This window comes from Nomascus leucogenys, chromosome 9, assembly GCF_006542625.1.
Source record: "Nomascus leucogenys isolate Asia chromosome 9, Asia_NLE_v1, whole genome shotgun sequence".
Taxonomy (NCBI): Eukaryota; Metazoa; Chordata; class Mammalia; order Primates; family Hylobatidae; genus Nomascus; species Nomascus leucogenys.
This window is the reverse complement of record NC_044389.1, coordinates 59,918,593-59,944,775: the sequence shown is the minus strand read 5'-3', so window position 1 is coordinate 59,944,775 and position 26,183 is coordinate 59,918,593. Positions and strand designations below refer to the sequence as shown.

The following is a 26,183-nucleotide window of genomic DNA, read 5'->3' as shown; positions in this document are numbered from 1 at the left end:
TGATTCTTATAACAAAAGACCCACCTAAAACATAAGGATACTGAAAGGTTGAAAATAAAAGGTTAAAGAATGTTATATCTTGCAAATACCAACCAAAAGAAAACTGGCATCACTATGTTAAAGTAGACTGTAAGGTTAGAATAATATATGAAAGATAAAAGAAACTTTATAATGATGAAAAATTCATTTCACTGGTACTATAACATTACCACCAAAGCCTCGAATTATATAAAGTAAAAAATAATTGAGAAAATTAAATCTATCAAACAAAAAGGATAATAGTGATCTACAAATAACTAATTTTTAAAAACTATACTATATATTTAAATGGCTTTATAACAGGCCACTTGTTTTCCCAATTTCATGTTTTCATAGAGTAATATTCTCTTTAGTGTGCACCTACCTGAAAATTTATTGGCAGCAAAGAAAGGTAAGTAGAAATTCAGGATGACCGAAAGAAGCTAGTTATGGCTTAAAAATTAATCTTTTTTGCAATAAATATGGCTAAGTGTTAATATCATTAACATATCCACCTAAAAATATTAAAATCCTAAAATGTAAATGGCCAAAAATAATTTATAAAAAAGAAGACAAATTAACAAAAATTCCTTTAAAATTAGATATAACATTCAAAGCTGTTTAGAATAAAATAGACAGTGATGTTATATTGCTGGCAGGAGTAGAAAGTAAAAAATTATTTGGTTTATAACATTTGACCCAGTAATTCAATTTCTGGGAATCTCTCACAGGAAAAATCTGTATTAAAGACAAATGTTCAAGTATAATACAAAAAGGGAATGTGACTGATAATATATTTTTAAAATTAGAAATGCTCTTCTTTCCTTCTCTTGTTCCCTTCTATTTAGTTGTTCACTTCCCAAGTAATTCAATCCAAAACCTATTAGACTGGGGCCCAGCAAGATGTGTGTCCCCATAGTGTGAGTAGGAAACCCGTAAGGGATGCCAAAACCTCACTGGGGTGAAAAGGGGGTCCCTGCTGGGGAGTGATTCAGCTAAGGCTGAAGAAACCCCAGCAATTGGAGGAAAAGAGTGTGTGTGTGTAAAGAAGTGACTGGAGCAAAGAGTGTGTGTGTGTGTGTGTGTGTGTGTGTGTGTGTGTGTAAAGAAGTGAATGATATGGTTTGGCTCTCTGTCTCCACCCAAATCCCACATCAAATTGTAATCCCATGTGTTGAGGGAGGGTCCTGGTGGGAGGTGATTGGACCATGAGGGTGGATTTCCCCCATGCTGTTCACATGATAATGAGTTCTCACGACATCTGATGGTTCAAGTGTGTGGCACTTCGTTCTCTCTCCTGCTGCCTTGTGACGTAGGTGCTGCTTGCTTCCTCTTTATATTCCACCATGATTGTAGGTTTCCTGAGGCATCCCAGTCATGCCTCCTGTTAAGCCTGCAGAACTGATTCACTTAAACCTCTTTTCTTCATAAATTACCAAGTCTCAGGTAGTTCTTTATAGTACTGTGAGAACAGACTAATATAGTGGCCCACAGTAGGGAATCATAGCCCAAGCAGGGTAAGGAAGGAATTCTCAGGGTGACAGGCTGGTGGCAATTAGGGGAACTGGTTACACAAAAGAGGACTGATCAATTAAGTACTATCACATGCCACACGATGTTTCTGTTAATGACAGACCACATATAGGATGGTGGTCCCATAAGATTATAATACCATATTTTTACTGTCCATTTTATGTGTTTAGATACATAGGTACTTACCATTATGTTACGATTGCCTACAGTATTCAGTACAGTAACAAGCTGCACAGGTTTGCAGCCTAGAAGCAACAAGCTATACAATATAGCCTAGATGTGCAGTAGGCTATACTATCAAGGTTTGCGTAAGTGCACTCTTTGATGCTCACACAATGAAATCGCTTAATGATGCATTTCTCAGGATGTATCCCCATCATAAAGTGAAGCAAAACTGCTGGTTTCTAAACCAACAACTGGGCACTAGTGGGCTGTTTGCTATTGGGGTGACATTACTCCCAGAGTTTTCTCCCTTTCTTTAATTGTAACTTGTTTCTCTGTCAGTGAGAAACCTGGCTCCCTTATCCTCAATACATTTGCAGACATGCAATTATTGGAGTGAAGCATCACTGCAATGTCACCTTCCAATATTATCACTTATCAGAGTATATTATTTTAGTTTACACCTTTGCTTTCCCCTTGAATTAAACTCTTTAAGTTCAGAGACTGAATTATACCCATCTTTGTATTCTCAGCCCTTATATAGGGCCTGAAAAATAAAAATGTTCAATTAATTTGTGGGATGAACAAATTGTGGGATGAATACACACCAATTTTAGATGTAAATAAAAATCCAAAGCACTTCATGAGTGAATGTGAAAATGAGTGGGGCAGACAGTAAGTAGTCTTATAGGCTCTGAGGAAAAAAAAAACTATAGCATTTTATGAAGGCTTTATTCTATTCTGGAGCCATTCCTTAACTCAAGAAGAGAATTTGATCAGATGACAGGAGAAAAAAGTTACAAGTGCAAAAGGAAAAGGAAAGAACTGGAATGAGTATGGTGTGTTTATGGTGCATTAGGAAACTCTCCCTCTGTTTGATGTAGAGAGAAACATAAGCTGAGATTGGACTATATGATGCGGGGGAGCAGTTTGTGGAGCACTTCGGAAGTCAGGTTGAGGGATTTATATAGTATAGGAAAAAGATTAAGAGCACAACTTTTCTTTTCAAGCTCAGTTTGCATCCTAGTACCACCAGTAGCTAGGTGACTCTGGGAGTTTTCTTAATGTTCTAAAATTCTTCCAAATGCATGTATAATTGTATATTTATAGGATTCTTATGATTAAAATAATTAATTCATATAAAAAATTGTATAGCACCCAACATATGGCAAGTATTCTATGAAAATTAGTTGTTGACATCGTAATTATAATTAATTGGAGCCACATTCTACAACTGCATGATATTAGCAATATTCTAGAAAAATTAATTCTCGTGTAGGACTAGGCGGAGCCTGGAATTTGAAGACAAATTGACTATGAAAATAATCTTGGCCTATGGTAAAAACAAACAAACAAACAAACAAACAAAACATTGATTAGAATAGTGAGAAAGAAAAGAAAGAACTCTGAGAAATAAGTTTAAGAAAAAATGTGTAATGCAATAAGTAATTGGAGTGGAGGAGCACAGAAAATAGAGACATTAAAAAAATAATGTCGGTTGGACATGGTGACTAACATCTGTAAACCCAGCATTTCGGGAGGCTGAGACAGGAGGATCACTTGAGCCCAGGAGTTCGAGGCTGCAGTGAGCTATGATTACGCCACTGTACTCAGGCCCGGGTGACAGAGGGAGACCCTGTCTCAAAAAAATCAGAAGCAAAATTACAATGTTTTAAACTCTTGAGCCAAAGAGAACATAGTTACCCTTGGAAAAAATACATAATGGGAGAAAATCTGGTACACAATCATCATGGCAGCGGCCGGGGCCCCGGATGGCATGGAGGAACCTGGCATGGACAGCGAGGCTAAGACCGTGGCGACAGAGGCGCTGGCCCGGCCCCTCAACTGCTTGGAGGCCGAAGCCGCGGCGGGAGCGGGGGCAGGGACGGTGGCCGAGGACTCCCGCACCGCGGGAGGCAGCCTGCAGCCTGCAGCCAGCAGCCAGCCCCAGCCCAGGCCCCTGGGGACCCCGTGTCCCAGGCTTCTGTCAGCAACGGCGAAGACACGGGCGGCAGCGCAGACAGGGAGCTGGTGGACCTGAAGATCATCTGGAACAAGACCAAGCACGACGTGAAGTTCCCCCTGGACAGCACAGGCTCCGAACTGAAACAGAAGATCCACCGATTACAGGTCTCCCGCCTGCCATACAGAAAGTCATGTATAAGGGACTCGTCCCTGAGGATAAGACATTGGGAGAAATAAAAGTGACCAGTGGGGCCAAGATCATGGTGGTTGGCTCCACCATCAATGATGTTTTAGCAGTAAACACACCCAAAGATGCTGCGCAGCAGGATGCAAAGGCTGAAGACAACAAGAAGGAGCCTCTCTGCAGGCAGAAACAACACAGGAAAGTGTCGGATAAAGGAAAACCCAAAGATGTGATGCCATCTGTTAAGGGGGCCCAGGAGCACCTACTAAAGGTACCCCTGTCCAGCATGTACAATAAGTCCGGAGGAAAAGTGAGATTCACCTTAAAGTTAGAACAACACCAGCTGTGGATTGCCACTAAAGAGCGGGCTGAGAAATTGCCCGTGGGCTCCATAAAAAATGTAGTCAGTGAACCGATCAAAGGAATGAAGACTACCACATGATGGCGTTTCAGTTGGGCCCCACGAAAGCCTCTTACTACTGCCTACTGGGTGTACTGGGTTCGAACTCAATATGTGGATGCAATCAAAGACACTGTGCTGGGGAAATAGCAGTATTTTTGAAAGCACTTTCACCTCTAGCCCAGGAGACTGACCCAAAGCGAAGGACATTGTGGGGAGAGGCCTGCAGCATCCCTGGATTTCAGAGTTGCAGACCTTTGTTCACAAAAAATCTATACTCAATCTAAGGTGAGGTGGTGACTGAAGCCAGAGGTGATGTACTTTCACCATTCGCTTAATTTTAACTTAAAATGACCAGTTCCCTTTCTTGCAGTCAGCTTCATGCCATTTTTAAAGTCAATACGATGGAAATCAATAAATCTGAATTCCAAAAAAGAAAAATACATAATGGGAGAAAATCTAACGGGAGGGAAAATGAGAGGAAGGATGAAGTGATACTGGGTTTGAAGAGACAACTAGAAATCCATGTAAAATATGTAGCATCTGGTCGAAGAGATAAAGGCCTGGAGTTTAATTAAATGATTAGGACAGCAAGTATATGCTTGAAAAATTATCCGAACAAAAGTAATAAAGTGGTAAAAAATTGATAAACCTTTGTTTAAAAAACAAACTTGTCATGAGGGCAAACCAAGGTTTGAGACTTCAGCAGCATCCAGAGTTAAGGTATGCAAGAGGGGAGAAGAGCTAACGAGGGAAAGATGTCCTTAGAGGTCAGAGGAAATCAGGGTAGTGCCCTGCCATGAACGAGCTGTGTCCTGTGCTCTGAGAGATCAAGAAGAGAGAGCAGGCCATTATGTAGACTACTTTTTTTTGAGATGGAGTCTCCCTCTGTCACCCAGGCTAGAGTGCAGTGGCACAATCTCGGCTCACTGCAACCTCCGCCTCAGGGTTCAAGCGATTCTCCTGCCTCAGCCTCCTCGCCTCGCAATCCCTGTAGTTGGGATTACAGGTGCCCACCGTCATGCTCGTTTTTGTATTTTTTAGTAGAGGTGGGATTTCACCATGTTGGCCAGGCTGGTCTCGAACTCCTGACCTCAAGTGATTTGCCTGCCTCGGCCTTCCAAAGTGCTGGGATTACAGGTGTGAGACACTGCACCTGGCCCTACGTAGACTACTTTTAGTGAAGTGATGTTGTACAGCCATTTGAGGAAGGCCTCAACCTTTCATGTAAAAATAAAGAATGAGGCAAGGTCATTTGCTGACAGTGAATGGAAGAAGATGGAGTTGAATGCTGTCTTGGTGGTAAACCCGACAGAAAAGATATGGAACACTTGAATTTGAAAAGATTTTGTATAGAATTTTGAGCAAAGATGAGGAAGAATATAAGAGATAATGAATTACCCCAGAACAAGTAATAGTAGGTAACTGGTACCATCCCTAAGCCCAAAGAAGCAAGAGGAGGAAGCAGTCACTGGGACCCAGGGAAAGCTTTGAAGAAGACGGGATCTGTGGCCTTTAGATAAAGGGATATAGCCAATTTGTAGGAAGCTGACAGGGAGGGAGCTACAGGAATAAATAATGTGACCTCACTCTCCTCTCACCCTCAGGATTTCAGCTAAAGCCAATAGCTGAACCCATCTAGAAGCTAGAGGGCAAGGGAGCCAGGTTGTAGCAATCTGTATGATCAGATAGCTAGGGCACAGAGCAGAGTAGACAGGGATGGGGAATTAATCCAGCACAAATGCTTAAGAAGAGTAGAAAAGGTTTGGCAATGCCACTGTGAGAAAAGGGGTGGGGAGCCAAGAAATGAAAAAGAATGCTGAGCTTTATTAGGTCTGGTTGGTACTAGTCAGTATTTTAAAAAATAAAGATACTCTGGCTGGGCCTGCTGGCTCGCACCTGTAATCCCAGCACTTTTGGGAGGCCAAGGCAAGAGGCTTGCTTGAACCCAGGAGTTTGAGACCAGCCTTGGCAACATACTGAGACCCACAGAAAATTTAAAAATTAAATTTTGACCAGGCGCAGTGGCTCATGCCTGTAATCCCAGCACTTTAGGAGGCCAATGGGGACAGATCACAAGGTCAGGAGATCGAGACCATCCTGGCTAACACATTGAAACCCCGTCTCTACTAAAAATACAAAAAAAAAAAAAAAAAAAAAGCCGGGCATGGTGGTGGGTGCCTGTAGTCACAGCTACTCGGTAGGCTGAGGCAGGAGAATCGCGTGAACTCCGGAGGTGGAGCTTACAGTGAGCCGAGATCACACCACTGCACTCCAGCATGGGCGACAGACTGAGACTCTGTCTCAAAAAAAAAAAAAAAAAAAAAAAATTAAATTTTACAAAATTAAGTTTTTAAAAATTACAAAAAAATTTAAAAACAAATTTTTTCAATTTAAACTCGAGAAAGTTACAAAAAAATTAAAAATTAGCTGGGCATAGTAGTACATGCCTGTAGTCTTAGCTACATGGGAGGCAGAGGTAGGAGGATCACTTGAGCCTGGGAGGTTGAGACTTCTGTGGAGCTGCACTCCAGCATGTAACAGAGTGAGCCTATCTCAAAATAAATTAATAAATAAATAAAAATAAAGGTACTTCTTTCTTTTTTTTTTTCTCCCGTGATGGAGTCTCGCTCTGTCACCCAGGCTGGAGTGCAATGGCGTGATCTTGGGTCACTGCAAGCTCCACCTCCTGGTTCAAGCAATTCTCCTGCCTGAGCCTCTCGAGTAGCTGGGATTACAGGTGCCCGCCACCATGCCCAGCTAATTTTTTTATTTTTAGTAGAGACGGGTTTTCACCATGTTGGCCAGGCTAGTCTCAAACTCCTGACCTCGTGATCCACCTGCCTCGGCCTCCCAAGGTGCTGGGACTACAGGTGTGAGCCACCATGCCTGGCCTAAAGGTATTTATTTTTATCTGATTACAAGAATGATATATGGTTACTATAGAAAATTCCAGAAGTATTATAACCAAAGAAGAAAATTTATTTGCTTTTTAAAAGCAGCTTTATTTAAATTAATACAGGAAAAAAAAACAAATACTGCATGTTCTCACTTAGAAATAGAAGCTAACATTGAGCACATATGGACATAAATGTGGAACCAATAGGCACTGTGAACTACCAGAGGGTGGAGGAAGCAGGAGGGGGTTTAAAACTACCTATTGGAGGCCAGGGGCGGTGGCTTACCCTTGTAACCCCAGCACTTTGGGAGGCTGAGGTGGGTGGATTGCTTGAGCCTAGGAGTTCGAGACCAGCCTGGCCAACATGGTGAAACCCCATCTCTACTAAAAACAAAAATAATTAGCCAGGCCTGGTGGCACACACCTGTAAACCCAGCTATTCAGGAGGCTGAGGCACAAGAATCACTTGAACCTGGGAAGCAGAGGTCGCAGTGAGCCGAGATTGCGCGACTGCCCTCCAGCCTAGGTAATACAACAAGACTCCAACTCAAAAAGAAGAAAAAAAAATTTGGAAAAAACTACCTATTAGATACTATGCTCACTACCAGGGTGACTGGAGTCACACTCCAAACCTCAGCATCATGCAATGTTTCCATGTGACAAATCTGCACATGGACCCCCTGTATCAAAATAAAAGTGGAAATAAAAAAACAGAAAATGGCATCTTTATTGACATACAATTCGCATACAATTCACCCATTTAAAGTGTATAATCCGGTGGTTTTTAGTATGTCACTGAGTTGGATGACCATCACCACAATCCATTTTAGAGCATTTTCATCACCCAAGAAAGAAACTTCATAACTATTAATAACTATTAGCAGTTATTTTCTTTTTTTTTTTTTTCCGAGGCAGAGTCTTACTCTGTCGCCCAGGCTGGAGTGCAGTGGTGCAATCTCAGCTCACTGCAAGCTCCGCCTCCCAGGTTCACACCATTCTCCTGCCTCAGCCTACGAGTAGCTGGGACTACAGGCTCATGCCACCACACCCAGCTAATTTTTTTGTATTTTTAGTAGAGACGGGGTTTCACTGTGTTAGCCAGGATGGTCTGGATCTCCTGACCTGGTGATCCGCCCACCTCGGCCTCCCAAAATGCTGGGGTTACAGGCGTGAGCCACTGTGCCCAGCCATTAGCAGTTATTTTCAATTTCTTTCCTTCCCAACCCTTGGTCCAGACAATCACTTATCTACTATTTGTCCCTATATATATTTGACTATTCTGTCTCTGTTTATTCTGTTTATTTGCATATTCTAGACTTTTTTTTTTTTTTTTTTTTTGAGACAGGGTCTTTCTCTGTTGACCAGGGTGGAATGAATTGGTGCAATCTCCACTCACTACAACCTCCACCTCCCAGGTTCAAGTGATCTTCCCACCTCAGCCTCCTGAACAGCTGGGACTACAGGCATGCACTACCATGCCTGGCTAATTTTTGTATTTTTTGTAGAGATGGGGTTCTGCCATGCTAGCCAGGCTGGTCTCAAACTCCTGGACTCAAGCAATCAGCACGCCTCCCAAAGTGCTGGGATTACAGGTGTAAGCCACCACGCCTGGTCTCAACTTTCTAACTGTAATTATACAACATGTCCCCATCCCCTCCCTCCTTCTAAGTGCTCAAGCCTCTGGTAACCATTAGGTTTTTTAGATTCCACATATGAGTGAGATTATGCAGTATTTATCCTTCTGTGCCTGGCTTATTTCACTTAACATGTTTTCCAGGCTCATCCATGCTGTCACAAATGACAGGACTTTGCTCTTCTGTATGACTAAATAATATTCCATTGTGTACATATACCACATTTTCTTTATCCATTCATCCATTGATGGACAACTAGGTTGATTCTATGTCTTGGCTATTGTGAATCATGCTAAAATAAACAAGGGGATGCAGATGTCTCTTCTATATAATGATTTCCTTTCCTTTGAGTAGATTCCCAATAGCGAGATTGCTGGATCATAGCGTAGTTCTACTTGTACTTTTTTGAAGGACCTCCATACTGTATTCCATAGCAGTTGTCCTGGTTTACATTCCCACCAACAGTGCATAAGTGTTCTCTTTTCTCTATATTCTGGCCAACATTTTTTTAAATTCAGGGGTACATGGTACATGTGCAGACATGTGCAGGTTTGTTACATGGGTATATTGCACGATGCTGAGGTTTGGGTGCCTAACGATCCTGTCACCCAAGTAGTGAACATAATACCTGACAGGTAGTTTTTCAGCCCTTCTCCCCTTCCCTTCCTCCCCACTCTTGGAATCCCCAGTGTTTACTGTTCCCTTCTTTGTGTCTGTGTGTACTCAGTGTTTAGCTCCCATTTATAAGTGAGAACACGCAGTATTTGGTTTTCTGTTCCTGCATTAATTCACTTAGGATAATGGCCTCCAGCTGCATCCATGCTGCTGCAAAGGACATGATTTCATTGTTTTGTATGGTTTTGCCAACACTTATCTTTTGTCTTTTTCATAATAGTCATGCTAACAAGTGTCAGGTGATATCCCATTGTGGTTTTGATTTGCATTTCCTTGATTATTGATGCTGAGCATTTTTCATATGCCTATTGGCAACTTGTATGTCTTCTATGTCTTTTGCCCATTTTTTAATATTAATAGGGTTACTTGCTGTTTTTTTCACTATTGAATTGTTTGAGTTCCTTGTGTATATATTTTGGATATGAATCCCTTATCAGAGATATAGTTTGCAAATATTTTCATCCATTCTGTAAGTTGTCTCTTCACCCTGTTGTTTCATTTGCTGTACAGAAGCTTTTTGTTCCATGTAATTCTATCCATCTATTTTTGCTCTTGTTGCCTTTGCTTTTGTGGTAATATCCAAAACATTCTTGCACAGACCAAAGTTATGGAGTTTCCTCGTAGTTTTCTTCCAGTAGTTTCATTGTTTCAGATCTTACATTTAAGTTATTAATACATTTTCAGTTGATTTTTGTATATGATAGGAGATAAGGGTCTAATTTCATTTTTCTGCATGCGGATATCCAGTTTTCCCAACACAATTTTTTTAAGAGACTGTCCTTTCCATTGTGTGCTCTTGGTGCCTTTGTCAAAAATCAGTTGGCTATAAATGCATGGATTTACTTCTGAGGTCTCTATTTTGTTTCATTGTTCTATACGTCTGTTTTTATGCTGTTTTGGTTACTATAATTTTGCAGCTTATTTTGAAATCATGAAGTCTCCAGCTTTACTCTTTTTGCTCAAGATTGCTTTGGCTATTTGGTGCCTTTTGTGGTTCTATACAAATTTTAGGATTGTATTTTCTATTTCTGTGAAGAATGTCGTTGGTATTTTGATAGGGATTGCATTGAATCTATAGTTCATTTTGGGTAGTAAGGACATTTTAACAATCTTAATTTTTGCAATCTATGAACACAGGGTATTGTTCCATTTATTTGTGTCTTCTTCAATTTCTTTCATCAGTGCTGTGTAGTTTTTAGTGTAAGGATCTTTCACCTTCTTGGTTACATTTATTCCTAAGTATTTCAATTTTTGTAGCTATTGTGTATGGGATTGTTTTCTTAACTTGTTTTTCAGACAGTTTGCTGCTGGTGTATAGAAATGCTACCAACTTTTCTATGATGATTTTGTATACTGCAATTTTACTGGATTTGTCTAATAAAGATCTAACAGTTTTTTTGTGTGTGGAGTCTTTAGGGTTTTTTCAGTATAAAATCATTTCATCTGCAAAGAGGAACAATTTAACTTCTCCAACAAAGAAATTCAAATCACCAATAACACCACTCTTCAGTGATAATCACTTCTAATGTTTTTTTAAATATACTTCCAGCCTTCTTTATAAGCACAAATAATTTTTTGAAACAAAATGGATTATGTTGCATATACTTGAATTATTTAAGATTCTTTGAATACACGCAACTTCAATCAGATTAACTTTTAGGTACTAATTAAATAATTAATTCAATACTTATTGAGTACTTACAATGTACAAATAATTTCATAGCATGAAAAAAACAAACAAAAAAAAAAAACAAAAAAACAGACAAACTGGCCAGGCTCAGTGGCTTATGCTTGTAATCCCAGCACTTTGGGAGGCTGAAGTGAGAGATCACTTGAACTCAGGAATTTGAGACCAGACTGGGCAACATGATGAAGCCCTGTCTCTATTAAAAATTCAGAAAGAAAAAAAATGCTTCTGTTTTCAAGATATCGGGATATCAGGACACTCCCAAGTCTGGGTCTGTTTAGTAAACATTATCCATCTGTTCCCTTAACAGTAAACATCTAGAGGCTAGGAATACCTAACTTGCTGGGTATGCAGCCCAGCAAGTCCCAGCCTCATTTTCATAGTCCTCACTCCAGATGGAGTCACTCTGGTTTGAATGCCTGACAGTGGTGTGCACCACTGTCCTATCTACTCAGGAGGCTGAGGTGGGAGGACAGGCTGAGCCTAGGAGGTTGAGGCTGCAGTGAGCTGTGATTGCACCACTTCACTCCAGCCTGAGTGACAGAGCAAGATCTTGCCTCAAAAAAAAAAAAAAGAAAAGCAAAAAAGGATCTCACATTTGGAAATTTTCATTTGATAGCCTGGAATTTAATTTTACAACACTACGGTAAAATGCAACTCATAGGTTTATTATGGTTTAAATAGGCCATCTGTATGTGCTCAAGTTTGCAACTAAAATTAATAAGGTCGTGTTACAGCTTTAAAATCCATGCAGGAACGTTTTCAGGAAGCAAAGGACCATGGTATTGTCCAAAACAGGTTCTGAGGCAGGCCTACAGCAGGGCTGCATTCACTTGGCACTATATGCTTTCTGTGTCCCAAGGATTCTCTTGGAACATACTGACTTACCTGGAGCAGGTAAACAAACTCACTGGAGAATGCAGCCTTCACCCCAGACATGCTTTTACCTTTGCACACAACAGCAGGACTGAGAAGCTGGGCTTGGCATAGGGCCAGGCAGACAGTTGACAGAAGGTTAAGAAGGAGAACTCTGCAAATGGGCCACAGAGCCTCAGGACTGGGTCTACTCAGTAGCGTCCTAACATTCTGGCAGAGAGTGACATTCTTTATAAAGGAAGAAAGAAATTTTCCCTCATTTGGAGCTAGAAAGTTTTATGCCTAAAATAAATATGATTCATGTCCCAGGAAAGCTTGGTTCTGAAGAACTCTGTGTCCTTGGCTGACTTACACCTCCCTCACGCCTTAAAATCTGATTTCCGATTCCCAACCTGAGGTGAAAACTCTACCCTTTATTTTCAAGGTCCAGGAAGACCTGGACCCTCAGAAGGTCACTCAAGAGGAACCAGTCTTTGGGACAGAATTATGCAGCTTGTGTCCCAAGAGTTTGTTTGAGCTCCAGTTATCAGAAAAGTGTGATAATTCTATGGTTTTCCCCCTTTTACTCTACCACTGGAAGTCCCCTAAATTTACTTAGCAGTATTTCCCTGAAGCTATAAAGCCAAACTATTTTTTTCCCCTTAACTCAGGAATGTTTTAATATGTAAATATGAATTCCACAGAGATTTTGCTTGATTACTATAGTTTAAGCTGTCCAATTAGTTCAGTGATTTAATTCAGTAAACTCCATTAAGTTATTTCTTTTTCTATTGCAAATTAATATGCAGGTCATCTCTTCAGATATGTGTGTTTTAGGCCAGGCACAGTGGCTCCCACCTGTAATCCCAGCACTTTGAGAGGCCAAGGTAGGTGGATCACCTGAGGTCAGGAGTTCAAGACCAGCCTGGCCAACATGGTGAAGCCCCGTTCCTACCAAAAAATACAAAAATTAGCCAGGGGTGGTGGCAGGCACCTGTAATCCCAGCTACTTGGGAGGCTGAAGCAGGAGAATCTCTTGAACCTGTGAGGCAGAGGTTGCAGTGAGCTGAGATCGTGCCACTGCACTACAGCCTGGGCGACAGAGAAAGACCGTCTCAAAAAAGAAAGAAAAAGAAAGAGATATGTGTGTTTTAAACTTTATGCATAGTAGCAATCAATTATGTGATAAAACCGTTAAATTGCTCAAAGAAAAAAGCATTCTTAACTCATAAGATTAACAAAGTTTCTTTAAACAAGGCCAGTTTTTTTTAATAGATCTGTCAAAATCTTTTTGAATAAAAAAATTTAAAAACACTAAAAATAAACAACAGGATATTCAATTCACAGCAACCAATTAGAAGGGGCCCAGTTTACCCGAGCCAGCATAAGGAAGTCCCCTTTGTTTTAACCCTGTAAGGAAAGTAGCTCTGTAACAACCAAGTCTCTTTTTGTTCCTTGTTTCTGCTTTCTTTTCTTTTTTTGAGACGGAGTCTTGCTCTTGTTGCCCAGGCTGGAGTGCAATGGCACAATCTCAGCTCACTGCAGCGTCTACCTCCCGCATTCAAGCTATTCTCCTGCCTCAGTCTCCCAAGTAGCTAGGATTACAGGCATGTACCACCACACCCGGCTAATTTTGTATTTTTAATAGAGACTGGGTTTCTCCATGTTGGTCAGGCTAGTCTTGAACTCCTGACCTCAGGAGACCCGCCTACCTCGGCCTCCCAAAGTGCTGGGATTACAGGCGTGAGCCACTGAGCCCTGCCTGTTTCTGCTTTCTTTAGCCTTCTTCTACCTATAAAGCCTACTTCCTATGCTCGGCTAATCAGAGCACCTTTCTAATTTTAGAAGGGATGGGGCTCCATTCACTAATCACTAAATAAAAGCTAATTTGATTAAAATGAATTTGTCAAAGAAATTGTGACATATATATATGCATGATACAAGTATCATAAGCACTTTGTAAAACAGATACACTATATGTCATAGAATATAGTAATTGCAGTGCCGCGCGGTGGCTCACGCCTGTAATCCCAGCACTTTGGGAGACCTAGGTGGGTAGATCACCCGATGTCAGGAGTTTGAGACCAGCCTGGCCAACATGGTGAAACCCTGTCTCTACTAAAAATACAAAAATTAGCTGGGCATGGTGGTGGGCACCTGTAATCCCAGCTACTTGGGAAGCTGAGGCAGGAGAATTGCTTGAACCCGGGAGGCGGAGGTTGCAGTAAGCCAAGATTGTGCCATTGCACTCCAGCCTGGGCAACAAGGGTGAAACTCTGTCTCAAAAAAAAAAAAAAAAAAAAAAAAAAAAAAAATATATATATATATATATATATATATATATATATGGCGGAGGGGCTGGGGGGAGAGAGAGAGAGAAATTGCAGTATTTGGAGTAATTTTCTCACCAGTAATCTCATTATCCTTTTTACTTAAGTTGCATTTAGTATTCATCTGTTTATTTATTATGGAAAAATGACATCCACAGAGCATTTTTTTCTTCCAAGTAATGAAAATATCCTGTGAAATATTAGGAAATTCATAACTATCTTTTGAGGTTTCTGATTTTCTGTTTAGTGGCTTATTCTTTCTAGTTATAAAACAGCTAAGTAAAAATATAACTTTATGACAAATTCCACTGTTTACATAAACACTTATAAACTCTGTATACACAATTTATATTTCTTCTTTCATACAGTGATAATTGTATATACACATACACCAAGCAAATATACCCTCAAAAAAGAGAAGAGATATTCTCAAAGTCTTATTCACTGCAGTGATTACTTGGTTTATCTCAAAATGTGGTATTGAGCCTTCCTGGGGTTGTGTGCTAAAATGCAGATTCCAGGACTTATATAAATTCTGTTTCAATAGGTCTGGGGTGGACCCAGAAATCTGTATTTTAATAACATTGTCATGTTATTTTTATGCCCAATGAAATTAAAAAGCCATGTATTTAAAAGATATTTGTTGTGTTTTTCTTATGAATCAATTTCATACCTAATTTTGTCTCCATAATTTAAAATTATTTTTTCTTTAAAAAATCTCCCAAGCTGGGGCCAGGCACGGTGGCTCACGCTTGTAATCCCAGCACTTTGGGAGGCCAAGGTGGGTGGATCACGAGGTCAGGAGATCGAGACCACGGTGAAACCCTGTCTCTACTAAAAATACAAAAAATTAGCCGGGCGTGGTGGCGGGTGCCTGTAGTCCCAGCTACTCGGAGAGGCTGAGGCAGGAGAATGGCGTGAACCCGGGAGGCGGAGCTTGCAGTGAGCCGAGATCGTGCCACTGCACTCCAGCCTGGGCGACAGAGCGAGACTCCGTCTCAAAAAAAAAAAAAAAAAAATCTCCCAAGCTGTATAAGCTTCAAGCACCACAAAAACCTCAATCTACTCCTGCTGCAGGTGAGTTTGTAATTCATATTTTTATATTTCTAAATGATATCCACAGATCATGTAATTCAGAGAAACATGGTGGAAACCTTGGAAAATTTCAAAAGGAGATGTGAAGACGCTACACCTAAAATAATGAGGTCTAAATGCAGCATATTTCCAGAAACTGATACCAGTGCAGGAGGGTCTACAGCCACCAATTCTCAAGCATGAGTGCATGGAAGAGGTGACAAGTTATATGGTCATGGGAACAGCTGACCTGTAGTGACCTTTGGAGAACCACTCCTAGTACAAATTAAGGTATTTGATTAGATGGTATTTTGTAACTGACTAGAAGTGTAACTCTCATACTATTGCAGGACTGACTTCACTCATCCCAAATTTGGTCTGAGGTTAAAAATACGAAAAAGAGATTGGGTATGGTGGCTCACGCCTGTGATCCCAGCACTTTGGGAGGTGAGGCAGGTGGATCACTTGAGTCAGGAGTTTCAGACCAGCCTGGGCAACATGACGAAACCAGCTCTACTAAAAATACAAAAATTAGCCAGGCGTTGTGGTGCACACCTGTAGTCCCAGCTACTCGGGAGAATTGCTTGAACCTGGGAGGCGAAGGTTGAAGTAAGCCAAGATCATGCCACTGCACTCCAGCCTGGGCCACAGAGCAAGACTGTGTCAAAAAGAAAAAAAAAAAGAGAGAGGGCCAGGCAAGGTGGCTCACACCTGTAATCTCAGCACTTTGGGAGGCCGAGGAGGGTGGATTGCTTGAGTACAGGAGTTCAAGACCAGCCTGCGCAACATGGTGAAACCCTGTCTACTAAAACCACAAAAAGTAGCCAAGTGTGGTGGCATGCACCTGTAGTCCCAGCTATTCCGGAGGCTGAGGCAGGATAATTGCTTGAAATCAGGAGGTGGAGATTGCAGTGAGCTGAGATCGCATGACTGCACATCAGCCTGGGCCACAGAGCAAGGCTGTCTCAAAAAAAAAAAGAAAGAAAGAAAGAAAGAAAAAATATTACATATGTACTAGATACATCAACCATCTTCTTCCCACCCACAACTCATTCTAAGAGAATCTGTCCTCTACCCGCAGTCACAGTGGTCATACTTGTCTCAGGTGACCCAAGATCCTGGTCACAACTGATTGGACCAGGGGTAGACACCTGATTCAGGGTGAGCCAAGTCAATGTTCTCCTTTGAGAAACTGTACCAAAATAAAAAGGTGGACGCTGTTCCTATTGTGCAGAGAAGTTCTGATGTGTGGGTACATTGGGACAAACATGACTCCATGGCAAATCAAAGCCTTGGGTCAGAGTTATGGGAGAGCAAACCTTGAGAACCTTGCAAAGATCAGAAAGAATGAGATACATGACAGTTTTCACAAAAAGCATTAAAAAAAAGAATGAGATAGAGAAGGAACAAATGGACATATCTAGGGAAGCAGAGATGAGAGATCATCTGATCCCAAAAAGGGTAGCTCTTGGATGACTACTTCCTATGCAATAGGATTCTATATTCTGAAATTAGATGATCAGATATGCCCCTGAATCGCTTCAATAAATACCCTCCCTGCCTACAGCCACAGAGCTGTGTTGAGGAAGTTTTGGTTCTTATCAACAGAGATCTCCATTAAGACAATGGTGTACTTATCAGCCACAGGTTTCAGAGTAGTTAAGGAAGGAAGCACACATCCTGTGGAATATGCTCAAGACTACAAGGCTTCCTGTGGAATGCAAGTAGCATGCTGAAGCTCAGACTGGCGGCATTAAAGGAACAAGCTGCTGAGATGGACAAGGCATGCAGCTAGGGTGATGAGGTTCCTAAACAAGAAGACTGCCTGTGTACAAAGAGTAAAGTGAAAGGCACTCAAAGGTATTGAGATTTTAGCTACCTAAGAAAGGGGTACATTCAGCTTCGTAGTCTTACTAGTATTAGTTGTATCTTTAATGTATTATAGCATAAATGTACATTCAAGATAAGGTGATCAAAAAGTCAAAATCTGGCTATTTGTGACAGTCAATGCACAGGTTACGTTTTTGGCAGGGATAAATGGCATAGGGATCATAGCATAAAGAGAGATCAGATCAAAAAGTCTTATTTTTCTTACTACCTCCATCTCCCTGCTCTGAATACTAGTGGGAACTTCCAGAGAACTAGGATGCAAGAACTGAATAGCCAAAGCACCAACTGCTAGTTACTGCCTTTTAAAAATTATTATTATTATTTTTGAGACAGGGTCTCACTCTGTCACTCAGGCTGGAGTGCAGTGGGCGCAATCTCAGCTCACTGCAGCCTCGACCTCCTGGGCTCTAGCAATCCTCCCACCTCAGCCTCCCCAGTAGCTTGCTTGGACTACAGACACATGCCACCACACTCGGCTAATTTTTGTATTTTCTGCAGAGATGGGGTTTCGCCATGTTGTGCCGGCTGGTCTCTAAATCCTGGGCTCAAGCGATCCACCTGCCTTTGCCTCCGAAAGTGCTAATATTACTGGCATGAGCTACCATGCCGGCCTCTAAAAAATTATTATTAAGGGACCTAGATGACTTTACAGCATATGAGCCTGGTGCAATGGCTTACACCTGTAGTCCCAGCACTTTGGGAGGCTGAGGTGGGCAGATCACTGGAGGCCAGAAGTTCAAGACCAGCCTGGCCAATATGGTGAAACCTTGTCCCAACCAAAAATATGAAAATTAGCCAGGCGTGGCCGGGCGCAGTGGCTCACGCTTGTAATCCCAGCACTTTGGGAGGCCGAAGCGGGCGGATCATGAGGTCAGGAGATCGAGACCACGGTGAAACCCCGTCTCTACTAAAAATACAAAAAAAATTAGCCGGACATAGTGGCGGGCGCCTGTAGTCCCAGCTACTTGGAGAGGCTGAGGCAGGAGAATGGTGTGAACCCGGGAGGCGGAGCTTGCAGTGAGCCCAGATTGTGCCACTGCACTCCAGCCTGGGTGACAGAGCGAGACTCCGTCTCAAAAAAGAAAATTAGCCAGGCGTGGTGGCACATGCCTGTAATCCTAGCCACTCAGGAGGCTGAGGCAGGAGATTCACTTGAACCCGGGAGACGGAGGTTGCAGTGAGCCGAGATCATGCCATCGCACTCCAGCCTGGGTGATAGAGTGAGACCCTGTCTCCAAAAAAAAAACAACAAAAAATTACAGTGTGTGGTAGACAGAGTTTGCTAATTGTCCTCTCAATACCTTTATTTCTTTCTATACTAAGGTTGGAGCCAAATATAGCTAAAGATTGCATAAAAAATGGAATGTGGCTGGGTGCAGTGGCTCACACCTGTAGTTCTAGCACTTTGGGAGGCTGAAGTGGGTGGATTGCTTGACCCCAGGAATTTGAGACCAGCCTGGGCAACATGGTGAAACCCCATCTCTACAAAAATACAAAAAGTTAGCTGGGTGTGGTGGTGCACGTCTGTAGTCCCAGCAACTCTGGAGGCTGAGGTGGGAGGATCGCTTGATCCTGGACGGTGGAGGTTGCAGTGAGCCAAGATCAAGTACTGCACTCCAGCCTGGGTAACAGAGTAAGATCCTGTCCCCCCGTCCCACCCCCACAAAAGAAAGAAAAAAAGAAAATGGAATGTAAGCAGAAGTAATATATGCAATTTCTGGGTCAGGTGCTTCATTCACTCTTTTCCCTTTAAGTGGGTTGGAATGAGGTTGTGGTGGTTGAGCCATTTTCAGACACAAAAATGAAGCCAACTTCCTAAGCATGGGAAAGCAACAAGGGGGAAGGAGCTAAATTCTCTATGTTATAGAGCCATTTGGGAATCTTTGTATTTTTGAGTTTCTTGTTCCAACAACATAGCCAGTACCCTAATTAACACCTTATGCCTCCAGGCCAGTATAATGCAGACCTTTTAGATGATTCTCTCCACACACATTGGAACCTGACATAAGTAAGAGAAGAGCACAGAAGATGTTTAGAAAGATAATACATATATCATTGCACAGTAAACCTAGATCAAGGGCAATAAACAGAGTCCTGGGAGGTGAGATAGATCCACTAGATCTGAATAGGATCTTAGAATAAAGATGAGTGCTAACAATGCTTAGGAAAAGTCACAGGACATGGTGGCTCACAGCTGCAATCCCAGCACTTTGGGAGGCCAAGGCCAGAGGATGGATTGAGGCCAGGAGTTTGAAATCAGCCTGGATAACATAGTGAGATCCATCTCTACAAATATTTAAAAAAAAAAAAAATTAGCCGGGCATGGTGGTACACACCTGTAGTCCCAGCTACTTGGGAGGCTGTGGCAGGAGGATCACTTGAGCCCGGGAGGTCTACGCTGCCGTGAGCTAAGATCACAGCACTGCCTTCCACCCTGGGCAACAGAGTGAGACCTTGTCTCAAAAACAAAACAAAATAAAAACCAAAGTGGGAACCTGCCATAAGGTGAGGTACAATTATAAGCAGAGTAAATGTAAGGGGAAATTGATAAATGCAGAAAATAATTGACAAGACAGAGTATCTTGGTGATGATAGTGTTTTGAATTTTCCCTTGAGGAAGAAATTATTTGGGGATCTCCAAAAACATTAAACATAATAAAACCAAAAGGCTAAGATCCTTGTTTGTCTTAGTCAGTTTGGGCTGCTGTTAACAAAATTACAACATAATGGGTAGCTTATGCAACATTTATTTCTTACAGTTCTGGAGACTGAGAAGTTCAAGATCAAAGCACCAGCAGATATCTGGTGAGGGTCTTTTCTTGGCTTGTAGACAGGTGCCTTCTGCCGTATGTTCACATGGCTGAGAGATCATCTCTCTCACATCTTTTCTTGTAAGAGCACTAATCCCATTCACAAGGACTCTATCCTCTTGACCTAAGTACCTCCTAAAGTTCCCACCTCCAAATACCATCACATTGGGGATCAGGCTTCAACATACGAATTTTAGGGGACACAAACATCCAGTCAATAGCAGAGCTATCAGAAAAACAGTAGGAGGCATTCGACTCTACTATGTCAGAATAATTTCACATCAAAATACTGGAAAATGGTACACTTGGCTATGAGGTTTGGGCATTTACTTCCTTTGCATCTGGTGTAGTTAAATCCTGAAGAGTATTAAGGCACAAACCTAACCCAACATTGGAATAGATAAAAAATGTCCTCTGAATTAAGTCCTATATGACTTCATGGGTAACTTCAATCCAGATATGTGCAGAAATTTTCAATTTTTTTTTTTTTTTGAGATGGAGTCTCACCCTGTGTCCCAGGCTGGAGTGCAGTAGCACAATCTCAGCTCACTGCAACCTCTGCCTCCTGGGTTCAAGGGATTCTTCTGCCTCAGCCTCCCAAGTAGCTGGGACTACAGGTGCACACCACCACACCTGGCTAATTTTTGTATTTTTAGTAGAGACGGGGTTTCACCATGTTGGCCAGGCTGGTCTTGAACTGCTGATCTCAGGTGATTCGCCCGCCTTGGCCTCCCAAAGTGCTGGGATTACAGTCATGAGCCACCCTGCCCGGCAAGAAATTTTTCATTCTGTTACACAAAATATTTTCATAGCTGTTTCAAATTTTACGTTAAAATTGTGACCACTGCACAATAGGAATACTGTGTTTGTAACATTATCTCCTGGTTTTGTGGTCAGCTTGCTACTTTAATTCAGTCCAAGGCCCTATATTGAGTTGGTGCTCAATAAATATTTGGATACTTGTTTATTGAATAAGATAGGGTCACACAACTCCAGCTTTTACTAGTAAATGGGGCTTGCAAAATCAACTGATACTAGCATCAGTCTGAACCACACACTGTATTATGTTGTGTTTAATTGGAGAAAAATTTATTGCAGTCTAGATCTTAAAAAAAAGGTACTTAAAATTCACTTTGAAAAATATCTAATGTCTGGAAGAAAAAGAAATGGGGACTCTACTGAAAAGGCCTAATGTCATCGACTTATTGGCAAATACAACATGGAATGATGTTGCTCTGGTGAGGATGCTTCATCCTGGGATATAATTCCTCCCTGCTGCTTCTCTGTGGGGCCTACCCAGAAAAGAGGCTTGAGGAAAAGGCAATTGAATGTAAGAAGCAGATCATTAAAACCCGGTTAATGCTGAAGAAACAAGTTGGTGGATCTAACTAAATAAATAACTGTTTCTGATAGGAAAAATGAAAGTGAGACAACCAAGTAATAAAGACCAATTTCAAGTATTGTCTTCAGGCACAATGCTTTTCCCTTATCTCTTTCTTAACTAATCGTATTAAATGAAGACTATTATTTATTTAATAGAATTTTATATTTATACTTCTTTGTTGACAGAAAATAAATTTCTCTCTTAAAAAGTAAAAGTTACATGTAACAAAGGGCCTTTGCTGCAGTCTAGAAAGTAGAGCAAATTGGAGTAGGATGAGAGAGAGGAATGGGAGAGAAAGCGAGAAAGAGGAGAATGCCTTGGAACCAACAGTAGTGAGTAGTGTGTTTGTAACATTATCTCCTGGTTTCATGGTCAGCTTGGTTTCTTTGGGATGACCTGAAGTGGGCAGGGAACTCGCTCTGAATAGTTTTGAGTTAAAGTGTCCAGCCCCTTTCAGGGGTTGTTGAAGTCATGTCACATCAAATGTTACCTGACCCAGTACCACGGAAGTTGACGGGAGCCTAAGAGCTAAGAACTGCAAGAAAATGTGTCGACATAAAATTTAACACTGAGCTCTCCATAAAAATGTAAAGCAAGGTGACCCTCTTTAGAAACCCATTAAAGGATTGTAACACCAGCAGAGACAGGATCCCACTTCACTCCACTCCCGCATTACCTAGAACAACAGAGACACTGACCTGAAGGGACTCAATCTAGCATCAGCAACGGGGGAGTGTGATAATTGGTAAGTATATACAATGATGCAGCGATCCCCTAGTGGCATGCCAAGGTCAGCGCATATCTGAAGAGTGTCAGCAAGACAGCTGTGCCAAAGTGACCAGGCACAGAACAAAGAGATGGAGTTCTCTTAGTGGCTGTCAAAAAGATCAAGTTGACTCTTTTGGGACCTGCCAAGAGAAGGAGGAATCTTGAGTGCTGGGAAGATTGGAGAACTGGGGTGCCAGTATTTACACAGGTGAGGGCTCAGAGCCAGAAACTCCTATTGTCATACTACTACTCTGAAGCTGCTGTGGAATATGAGGATATACTGTGTATTGTTTACAGTAAACTTTACTGAATTGTTTAATGTAAATTGGTTGACTCAATACAAAAAAAAGCCCTTCTACTCAAAAAAATATTTTGAAAAGATTTCTTAATGTTAGCCTTTAACTCCTAACATTAGGGATAATTTTAACATTATGATAAAGTATCCTGGTCTTATCGGTTTAGAAAATTGCATTTTATCTTGGCTCTTTTGTTTAAAATGTATATCAAACTTATAAAATTCAGCATGTACTATTTGACATTCACATTATTATAAATGCAATTTTAATTCGGTGACTAACGAGAACTTGGTGAATACCTGGGTTTTTGAACAATTTTAAGAGCCAAAATAGTAATATATTTAAAGGCAAAGGCAAATAACAATATACTATACATAAATATAAAAGCAATACTATTACTAACATAGTCTTTGTTTTTTCATAGGGACAAGATCCAGTTCCTATAATCTTAACTGTAACTTTCTACAGTAAGGAATATGGTGTGGGAGTAGCTGTCAAATGAAATCTAGTCTGTGTTCTACTCAGCAATTCTCTGGGTGAAAAAAACTGACTTGGCATTCATATCAGCCTTTTAATACTTATTGCCTATTTATATGTATATTGTAAATTCTTTTTGCGGGGGGGTGTGGAGTCTCGCTCTATCACCCAGGCTGGATTGCAGTGGCACAATCTCAGCTCACTGCAATCTCCACCTCCCGGGTTCAAGCGATTCTCCTGTCTCAGCCTCCCAAGTAGCTGGGATTACAGGTGCACACCACGATGCCCAAGTATTTTTTGTATTTTTAGTAGAGACAAAGTTTCACCGTGTTGGCCTCGAACTCCTGACCTCAAGTGATCCACCCACCTTGGCCTCCCAAATTGTTGTGATTATAGGCATGAGCCACACCTGGCCTGTATATTGTAAATTCCTGATAGTGGTCAAGAGGCCAAGTTTCAGTGAACCTATAAAAATTGACCAGACTTTCTAAGAGGCATGATGGAGAATATTTGATATTTGGGGAGGAGGGAAAGATCTCATAGAATATTGCAGTTTCTGCCCCGTAAAGATTGGTTCCTCTCACCATATTTCTCCACCATTATTTTTTTCTCTTTACCTTACCTTATCCTCAAGTGTTCAGAAGACACTTTAGATTCTGGAATAGAATAGGCTGAGGGTGGCGGCTCATGCCTGTAATCATCCCAGCACTTTGGGAGGCTGAGGCAGGCAGATCACTTGAGGCTAGGGGCTTGAGACGAGCCTGCGCAACATGGGCAAAACCCCATCTCTACTAAAAATACAAAAAAAAGCTCACATCTGTAGTCCCAGCTGCTCGGGAGGCTAAGGCATGAGAATCACTTGAACCCAGGAGGCAGAGGTTGCAGTGAGCGGAGATCACGCCATTGCACTCCAGCCTGGGGAACCGAGCAAAAACTCTGTCTTAAAAATAAAAACAAAAAGATGCTGGAATAGAAATTACCTCATACTTTAGAGTAGTGGATTTGGGAATATGATTGATTTTTTTCTTCAAAATGCAAGTGGTCATTAGTATAAGCAAGATTTAAGTCAAAATTAGCTGATCATTTTCTACATGGGTTAATCCAAAGAGTTATTCAGTGTGGTTAGATCTTTGAGTCTTACTTCCTGCTGTCATACAGTTCAAATGAGTAACCTATTAATAATAGCTTCCGGAACACAATTAAAAGAAGAAAATTCCTTTGGAATGTGTTACTTAGAGAATTCACAGAATGCCCACACCTGGCAATCTTTCAAGGTAAAATAGGAAAAACTATTTTTCCTAGATGGTTTAATTTTATTAAAGACAAAAAGATGAATAAACTTCCAAAATCTTCTCTGGGAAAGCTCCCCAAGTGACTGAAAAGACCCCCTCTTGGCCAAGAGGACCACAGAGAAACCTTAAAACTATGTTCCCAGGGCCATGATGCAATGGGAGGTCCCACTCCTTATACCCTCTCCCTTGCTAACCACCATCAGGCTTCCTTCCCTACAGGCAAAACAGAAACCCGCCCTTTCAAAACAATGGCTGCGCTGCTGATTTTAATTAACCACCTGATGCTCACCCTCCCTTTTGCGGTTTCCACAAAAAAACTGACCAGAATATGGATATGTCCATAAAACTAGCTCCCAATTCTTTTACTCTGTTTTACACTCTATTATGAGGTCTCAGCCCCCATTTACTCTGCAAGTCCGGTTCTGCTTTTTCTTCTAGCTTATCAGAACTTTTGCTCTACTGGTTTTCTAGATTCTGCTTCCTGTTCTCTCCTAATAGGGTGTATGCATAGATTTATGATCCAGATCACTTTTGGGTGGCCTCATAATATTCTCCAGCCCACTCCCAATTATGTGTTTTCTCCTGCTGTTTCAAGTGGTCCAAAACAACAGTCTGGGACCAATGTGAGTTTAAATTCTGAGGCACCAAGAAAAATATTAAGGTTTCCTGTTCTATGTTAGCTACAGAGAGCAATCTCTACAGCATCAAGGTTGAAATAACTTTTCTTTTATGCACTGCCTGCAAAGAAATGAAGCTTGAACAATATTTATACCTTTTGAATCTCCTACTCCAGATGGTCTACAAACTGGGTCCTTTAGTTCTCACCTACATTTCTGTCGTCTTTACTAAATTCACGTTGCACTTTGGTAGGAGGGATATCTAAAAGTAAGCCTTGAAATAAGGCCTCAAAGAGAAAGAAAAAGTTAAAGTTAAGAAAGACTAAATAGGCGAGAATATACAATAAAGAAAAAATATATATATACATATATATTTTTGAGATGGAGTCTTGTTCTGTCGCCCAGGCTGGAGTGCAGTGGCACAATCTCGGCTCACTACATTCTCTACCTCTGAGGTTCAAGCGATTCTCCTACCTCAGCCTCCCAAGTAGGTGGGACTACAGGCACCCACCATCACACCCAGCTAATTTTGAATTTTTAGTAGAGATGGGGTTTCGCCATGTTGGCCACGCTGGTTTCTAACTCCTGACCTCAGGAGATCCACCTGCCTTGGCCTGCCAAAGTGCTGGGATTACAGGTGTGAGCCACCACACCTGGCCAAAGAAAAATATTTTTGAAATCTAAGTCATCATATTGAAATACATGAAATGGCTGGGTGAGGTGGCTCATACCTGTAATCCCAATATTTTGGGGGGCCAAAGCAGGAGGATCATTTGAGGCCAAGAGTTCAAGACCAGCCTGGGCAGCATGGCGAGACCCCATCTCTACAAAAATTAGCATGTTCCTGTAGTCCCAGCTACTTGGGAAGCTGGGGTGGAAGGATCACTTGAGACCAGGAGGTCAAGATTGCAGTGAGCCAAGATTGTGCCACTGCACTCCAGCCTAGGTGACAGAGAGCAACCCTGTCTCCCCACCCCAAAAAAAGAAAAAAGAAATATATAAAATGTATAAAAAATGATTAATTACTAAAAATATGTGGACCAAAAGGAAAAGTATTGAAAGGAAAAAAACATCCAATTTGTCATGTGTCAAAACAAGGTTGAAAATCCAGCATGATAGGCAAATATTCCAACATACATTCCCTAAAGAAATTAAACTATTCTATAGGACACCCACCCCACCTCATTCCTGCTGCCAGTATCAGATGATGAAGGTCAAGTCTCTTAGAGAGCC

At 41.4% G+C, this 26,183-nt stretch overlaps 1 pseudogene; it reads left to right on the top strand.

Moving 5' to 3' along the window:
- The first annotated feature begins 3,457 nt into the window (after positions 1–3,457).
- Positions 3,458–4,424, top strand: LOC100594945 (annotated as a pseudogene).
- Positions 4,425–26,183: the final 21,759 nt, after the last annotated feature.